General features: G+C 35.8%; 1 pseudogene; it reads right to left on the reverse strand.

Moving 5' to 3' along the window:
* Positions 1 to 5,402, reverse strand: LOC132169170 (stachyose synthase-like; annotated as a pseudogene).
* Between the last annotated feature and the right edge of the window lie 1,744 nt (positions 5,403 to 7,146).

The following is a 7,146-nucleotide window of genomic DNA, read 5'->3' on the forward strand; positions in this document are numbered from 1 at the left end:
GTACACGCTACCTTAATCCTATGTATTGATTTGTTAGTTTTGCTTTCGTTGCTTCAATTTTTTTTAAGATGTTATGGTGTTATTGTCTGAAATTAACAGTTTGTTCGAGAAAGATCTATATTTTTGTAAGCAATAATTTTACACAAACCAAGTTCCCAAATTCGCAATTGATAAATAAGCTTGATTTCCTATATAATTTTCTTATATTTAACATAGAACAGAGTCAGAGCCTTCTCACAGCTGATAATGAACTAAACACCATTGCTAACGAAGCACGATGATATGGTATTGCACATATTGGAATAGGATCCACTTTACAATCCATTTCGAAATGGAGAGGATGTATTTCACTGATTTGTTGTTGGTGTATACAATTCTATGTAATTTTAACAAAATTACATAGCATAAAAATATACTCTTTTTTAATAAGTGACAAGCCCCAAGCCACAACGAAAGGGGTAAGGGGAGATTCGAAGTAGTAACTTCCACTTCTTGAGGCGTAGTTTCCGGCTGATTGAGCTACCCCTTGAGATGATAGGCCATGAAATGGATTCCGTCCATTTCATTAGATTAGTAGGATGGTTTCTATGTAACTTAGGGTGGAATTCTTATCATGTTAATTGTTTTGTTTAATTAATGGTTCAGATTTTGTCAACCCAACATTTATTTCTCTATTTTAGGTGAAAAAATATGATTGTTAAGATTGTGTGAACTACAAAGAGGAGGATCCTGATCCGTGTGAGATAAAGTTACCTCATACAATTTATAAACTCCTCAAAAATCAGCATGAATTCTATAACCCAATACAAAGGTGCTCTTTGTCCATGGTGGATTCTCTAGCATAGCTTCAACGAATGAGATTTGGCACTCTAGTATTCTAGTGAAACAGCAACCTAAACAATCGAATCCTTACATATCCAAGTCCAGTAGAATCTTCAGTTTACTCCAGATCTTCTTTGATGTAGCTTGTAAGCCCGAAATTTTCACTCCTCTCCTCCATAGGCTCCGCTTCCTTGAATACATGTTCATGTTCATGTTTTTTTTTTTTTTTTTGAAGAATACGTGTTCATGTTGTTGCTGGGTATAGTGATGCCTACAATAAATGCCATTCGCATCAAATGCCCTCAAAATTTCATAGCTTTATCCATACCCATCTGAGCTTTATAGTTGATAAGAATCGTGAGCTTGTATTTGTAGATACCACGCCATGAAAACTTTGAAACGGATAGGTGATTCATAGAGATAAGGTTTTCTATTCAAAGCCGAACTTTGGATAGAAACAAGTACCTGTGATATGTTGGATTGTTTTGGACTCCACCTTTGTTCCTTAGGTCCGTAACATTGGTACCAGTGATTCAATAGGTTGAGGTTAACCTTCCCATTCCGTTAAAGGTTTACATTCACATCAAGGCCATGAGAGTGATACATAAGCTCCGAAGGGGTGCCTTCTGGACCTACTATCACGGCTGTCCTGAGATTGATCCTCAACTCGAAGGCTTTTAACATTTATCGAATTAGGAAGATAAGATATCATGATGGTGTGGCCAAAGAAATTCTTGTGGCTTTAAAATGGGCAAGAAACTCAAGATAACTATGTTAGTGTATATAGGTTCAGGAACTTGTGCTTTGCTTTTGCTTTTCTCTTTATGGATTCTGCATTTAAGGATCGGGATTGGCTACATTTCAGCCTGACGGGCCCTGAAATTGGCTGCAATCCATTCAGCCAATTGCAGGGGATTCCAGTCCCTGCATTTTATTTAAACATTAATAATACCATTAAAATGTAAAACCTTCCTGGTTATCAAACACATCAAAGCAGGTACTATTAGTATCTGTGACAGTTGGATGAAAAACTGATACAAAGATTATGAAAAAGCAGACTGTAAAACGCATTAAATCTACATAGAGGGATATATTTACATTTGTCCCCACGCAAGCACTAAAGTTCAGTCAGTAAACTCTTATCTTTCCAAATGAGTAATGCTATGACATGATGTGTTATAAGTAGCTTTTTATTTTAGTCACGTAAAAACAAAAAAAAGAAAAGAAAAACCACTTAAAACACATTTTGTCACCCAATGTTAAATATGTGTGAAGAGTAGCATTACTCATTTCAAAAGAAGAAAGCTACATCAGAGATGCCACCAACCTCTTTAATCCAAGAAAGATTCAACATCACCTTGTCACCATTGATACCAGCCAACCACTCAAAAACCACCCCATCACCATTCAAGTAACACTTCTTTGGACACTCACTCGAGTAAGCTAAGAAATTCCCTTCACCTTTAACCTTAATCTCAGCACTAGGCCTAGATCCAGATGTGTTGTACCTCAATCCTTGAATTGTTCCACCACAGTTAAAACATGTTTGTGAGTCCAATGGGTGCAAATTTAGTGGTGTGATTGAGCTTCATAATCGGCACAAAGCTGAAAAGCTCAAAAGAAGATGCTGGGAGAGTGATTTTCATTGCTGCGGACTTGGGGGTCTTCAATAGTAGTTTCTCAGCCAGGCTGAGGTATACTTGATACTCCTCAGCCGAACCCATTTGCTTCTGCTTCCATTCGATTTCATCAACATGCACTGAACCAGAAATTGCCTTGTAAGACTCAGGGTAGCCTCTGAGTTTTTGCTCTTTGGGATCCCTACCAGCTCCTTGGTAGTTGAATGCTCCAATAACACCTCCATACTGTAATGAATTGAGTATTTGTGATTCAAAGGCTTTTACACTATTTAACATAAATGATTGAGTCTACAATTTCTTGTCAACTTTAAGCTTTTAGGATAAATGATGAGAATTTGAATTGGATCAGTTGAGAAGAAATTGTCCTTTTTTGAAAAGACCCCGACATTGTTTGCTTTTGTTGTGACTGTAAAATTTCAGTAAAGGTAAAGCAAATATAAAAGTATGTGGAAAAATGTATACCTTGGAGAAGATCTTGCAAAACATATGTTGGGAGGTTAGCTCTCGAGTTGTGGGGAAAGGTTCAGGCAAGTTTAAAGCAAGCTTCGGATGATAATGTTCTTTTCTGTCATAACTGGGGTATTCCTGTTAGTATTCTGATTTAGTTGTTGTTTTGGAGATCTGATGTGCTTGTAGTGGGTTGCTTTTTTTGAGATGTTGCTGTGCTGCTGGTATGCTGCTGTTAGGGTGTTTTCTGCTGTGCTGATGGGTGAATTTGATAGCTGAGGAGCTTGTGGTGTTTTAGTTCTCTGCTTTGGAGTGCTGTTTTGATTCTGGCAGGATCTGTTGTTTAATGTTGTGCTGTTTCTGTGCTCCTTGTTGAGCTGCTGTTGTGCTGATGGTTTGTAGCTGTTATTGATGTGCTGCTGGGTGGTCTGGTGATGCTTCTTTGAGGCTTTTGTTTGAATTCTTTATATTTGTTTCCCTGTATAGTTGCAGTATAGAGAGAATTCTTTGTTTTGTTTTCTGTATAGAGAAGTCTTTGTATATAGATAGATATGGGTTCCTTATTGTTTGGGTTAGCCTGTTTGTTTTTGTTGTAAAGTTGCTGAGCAACTTGTGGTCCAGTGGTGGTTTCCCTCTTGTGGAGTGTACTCTGTATTTCTTTGTGTGGTATAAAAATTGTTATTCATCCAAACAATCAAAAAATGTATACCTTATTGAGGTTCCAAATTTTGAGTATTGTCTTCTGATCTAATAGTGGGTTCCTGAAGAGACAGGCCCTAGTAGGGAGGGCAAAATGGTGGCACTTTGGAATGGTACCATCAGAGTACAGTAGCATCTTAAGGAGATAAAAATCGTGACTTCCCAGAGTGTCACTCACGTAGATAGGACCCCCAGAAATGGTCCCTGATGCTGCATGGAATTTGGCACAGAGATGGTCTGATTGGAACATGTCCCAATCAGGTTGTATCATCTGCCCCATCCACATACTGTTATATGCACAGTGGACTATATGAAGCCCTTGTAGCCAATAGACCCCCGTAGGGTCTCCGTTTGGATCTTGACCATAAAAATCTTCACCTGTAACAAAAATAGTAGTAAAATTAAATTAGCCTCCACGTCAAATTAAGAAGAGTAAAAAACAGAAAAAGAAAAAAGAATTTCTTATCAACTCGTAGGAGCCTAGTGCTTGTTGCCAAAGGAAGTTAAAATGGAGGTGGAGTTTTACTATAGATTTGATTGATGTAGGAAAAAAAAATTAGAATGTTTTGTATGAAAAAGTGAAAATTTTTTGTTTTGTAGTGATTTTTTTTTTATTTGAATAGTGATAAAAAGTGATTGATATGATGTAAAAAGTAAGAATGTTAAGGTTAATTTTGAGAAAAATAGTTTATAGACTTTGGCAAACAGCACTAAAGGTATTGAGGTGTACCCTAAGAGCTCCATAGGCCTCTTTCATCAACTCGTAGGGATTTTCAGAGCAATGAACATAGGCGATTGCATCAAAACTCGATGATTTCACTTGGGTAGAACCACTCTCTGCACAAATCATCACATGCCCATCAGAGCCAGGATGAAGAGCAGACCTAAAACCTCCTCCTTCAATGGTGGGTATGATTATAACGTTGGACCTTACCTCGGGAACATCTAAGAGCACCCATTGGGTCTCCATTTGTAAATCTGACCCAGAGTTTCCCACCCACATGGTAGACCAAAAGGCTTTGAACCTAAAGATGCTAATAAAATCTCTACCATTGAATTTACCCAAGGAGTTAATCAACCTATCGGATGGTTTCTCTCTTTGTGGAATCCTAGGAATCCACCATTGTAAGACCGCGCAAGAACATCCTGGATCAGGGGAAGTGGAGCATCAGAAGATCGCCAGATGGAACAAAAGGGACTGAAGAAAACATTGCTAGGAGCTTCAGAGAGCAAAGTGACACCTTTAACACTAAACTTGCCGTAAGATAAATAGAACATTTGCCCATAATTTTCTCTCTAGTGTCAACGGGGTTGTTAGGAGGTGCCATGAGCAGAAGAAAACAGAGCATAAACAGGGAAAGATTAGGAACAACCACCACCTGATAACCCAAGAGAACTCAAATGTTTTGGAGGAGGAATCCTAACGATTTTTACACATTGCAAGCAAATTTTCACTGAAATGAAAGAGTTCTCTTGGAGGTCAAGTCCTCAAAATTGTGAATCAAGTTGACTACGTACATGATTTTGGTCTCCTACAATATCTCTTCTCTAATGGAAGGTGCGGAATTTTAGTTGGTGCCATGAGCAGAGGAAGACAGGTGAAACAGAGGAGGAAGGGAAAGTGCAGGAAAAAGCAGAGAGACCTTAAAGAATTACAGAAGCGCGGGAACAAGAAACCACCGAGAGAATTCTAAGAACACAAAGGCAAAGAAATGACCCTGGTCTTCAATGTGGACAACAAGGAATCTCATGGAAATGACATTTGTGATTCCTAAACCCAACGTTGGATGTATACCGAACATATTTATTCATCAAGGAAAAAAAAAAAAAAAAAAAAAAAAACCTGGAATCTTCTGTGATACACTTGGCTATCCCTGCAGGCTTCTTTATGTCAATTTGCTATTTGGCTGTCCATGCATGCCAAATGCATTTACATACTTGAACAAGGATAACACATTTGAACAACCCAGTGCCACCATCTTCTCTCTCTCTCTCTCTCTCTCTCTCTCAAGTAGCTGAAATACTTTCAATCATTGTTTTCAAAATGGAGGGGAGAGAGCACATGCGTTTGCGAATCACTTCTCACTTTCCCTTTTCACACATGCTATACATCCTCTTTCGGTCATTCTCCCATCCTTCCAATTTTCAAACCAATATTAAATTTATGGGGCATATGTGACTATGTGAGTTGGGCTCACAGATTCAAAAAATTAGGAGGATTGGAGAAGGACTGAAAGAGGAAAATAATCATTTCTCTTTTGAATGGTGTATTCATTCTCTAATAAAACTGAAAAAGCCTTTATGTATTTAGGAAAAAAAAGATGTGACAAGTCCTGCGAGATGACAAAGACTGAATCATTTACAAGGCTGTCAATATGTCACTAGCAACAGGGCCGGCCCAATATATTTTGGGGTCTTAGGTCAAACTTTGAAATGAGGTCTTATTTTTTATTTTTTTTTTAAAGTAAAAAAAGAAATATTTATTTTAATATTATTACTATATTTTATTTAAAAACCATTTTGCTTTTCTAACTTTTTCAATGATACCCTTATTTACTTCTGTTGCTAGCAAATGTATCAATTCATTTTCTATTTTATGTCCAAGATAATGATTATGAATTTTCCCATCTTGAATACGCCAAATATGCACTTGCATTATTGGATCAAATTCTACAATCATTTCAATTAGACTTAAAAAAATTTCATTATTTTATTGGTAGATCTTTTCATTTTGTCCTCTAAATGCCAAATTATTATTATCAAGATTCTTTACTACAACAATAATTCTCAATAATACTCTTTTCCAATGATCTTTCTCTCTGTTAATTTGTTCTTGGACATTTTTATCAATTGTTTTATTTTTTAACAATCTCATTTCTAAACCAACCCAATCATTCATGTTAATAATATGTTCATTGGTTGTTTCATGACTTTTAAGTTTAGCACTAAGATTTTTCCAGTCATTAGTTCCTTCGTTATCTAGTTGCGTTTCATTAGGTTTTGAATTAAACAACTTGCAACAAAAACAAAATACTATATCTAAATCTTTTGAATAGACTAGCCATTTTCTATTATGTTACACCCCATTTGATAATTTTCATATAATATGTACTAGAAAAATGCCTAGAGTTCTCATCTTTAGGAAAATCTATATTATTGTATCTTATTTGACCATTTTCTACTAATAAATCCCTTAATTTTGCATCAATATTTTTTCATTGGCCTGTGTCATAAATATTTGTAACAATAGAGTTAGGTACATCAATAATATTTTCATTATCTTCTAATTCTTTTTAATGAATTTCTTGTTCATTTATGAGTTTTTCACCTAAATTATATTCTGTATTTTGTTTATTACTAATAACAAATTTATTTAGAGTTCCTCTCTCCCTCTCTCTTTTTTATTTATTTATTTATTTTTTATATCCTGATACATATTTTCTACTAGTAGACATGTTTGATTAAAAATATTAACAAATTAAACAAACACAATTTATATATAAAAAAAATATTTTGACTATAATAAAATAAATTATAA

The sequence above is a fragment of the Corylus avellana genome, chromosome ca2 (assembly GCF_901000735.1).
Source record: "Corylus avellana chromosome ca2, CavTom2PMs-1.0".
NCBI lineage: Eukaryota > Viridiplantae > Streptophyta > Magnoliopsida > Fagales > Betulaceae > Corylus > Corylus avellana.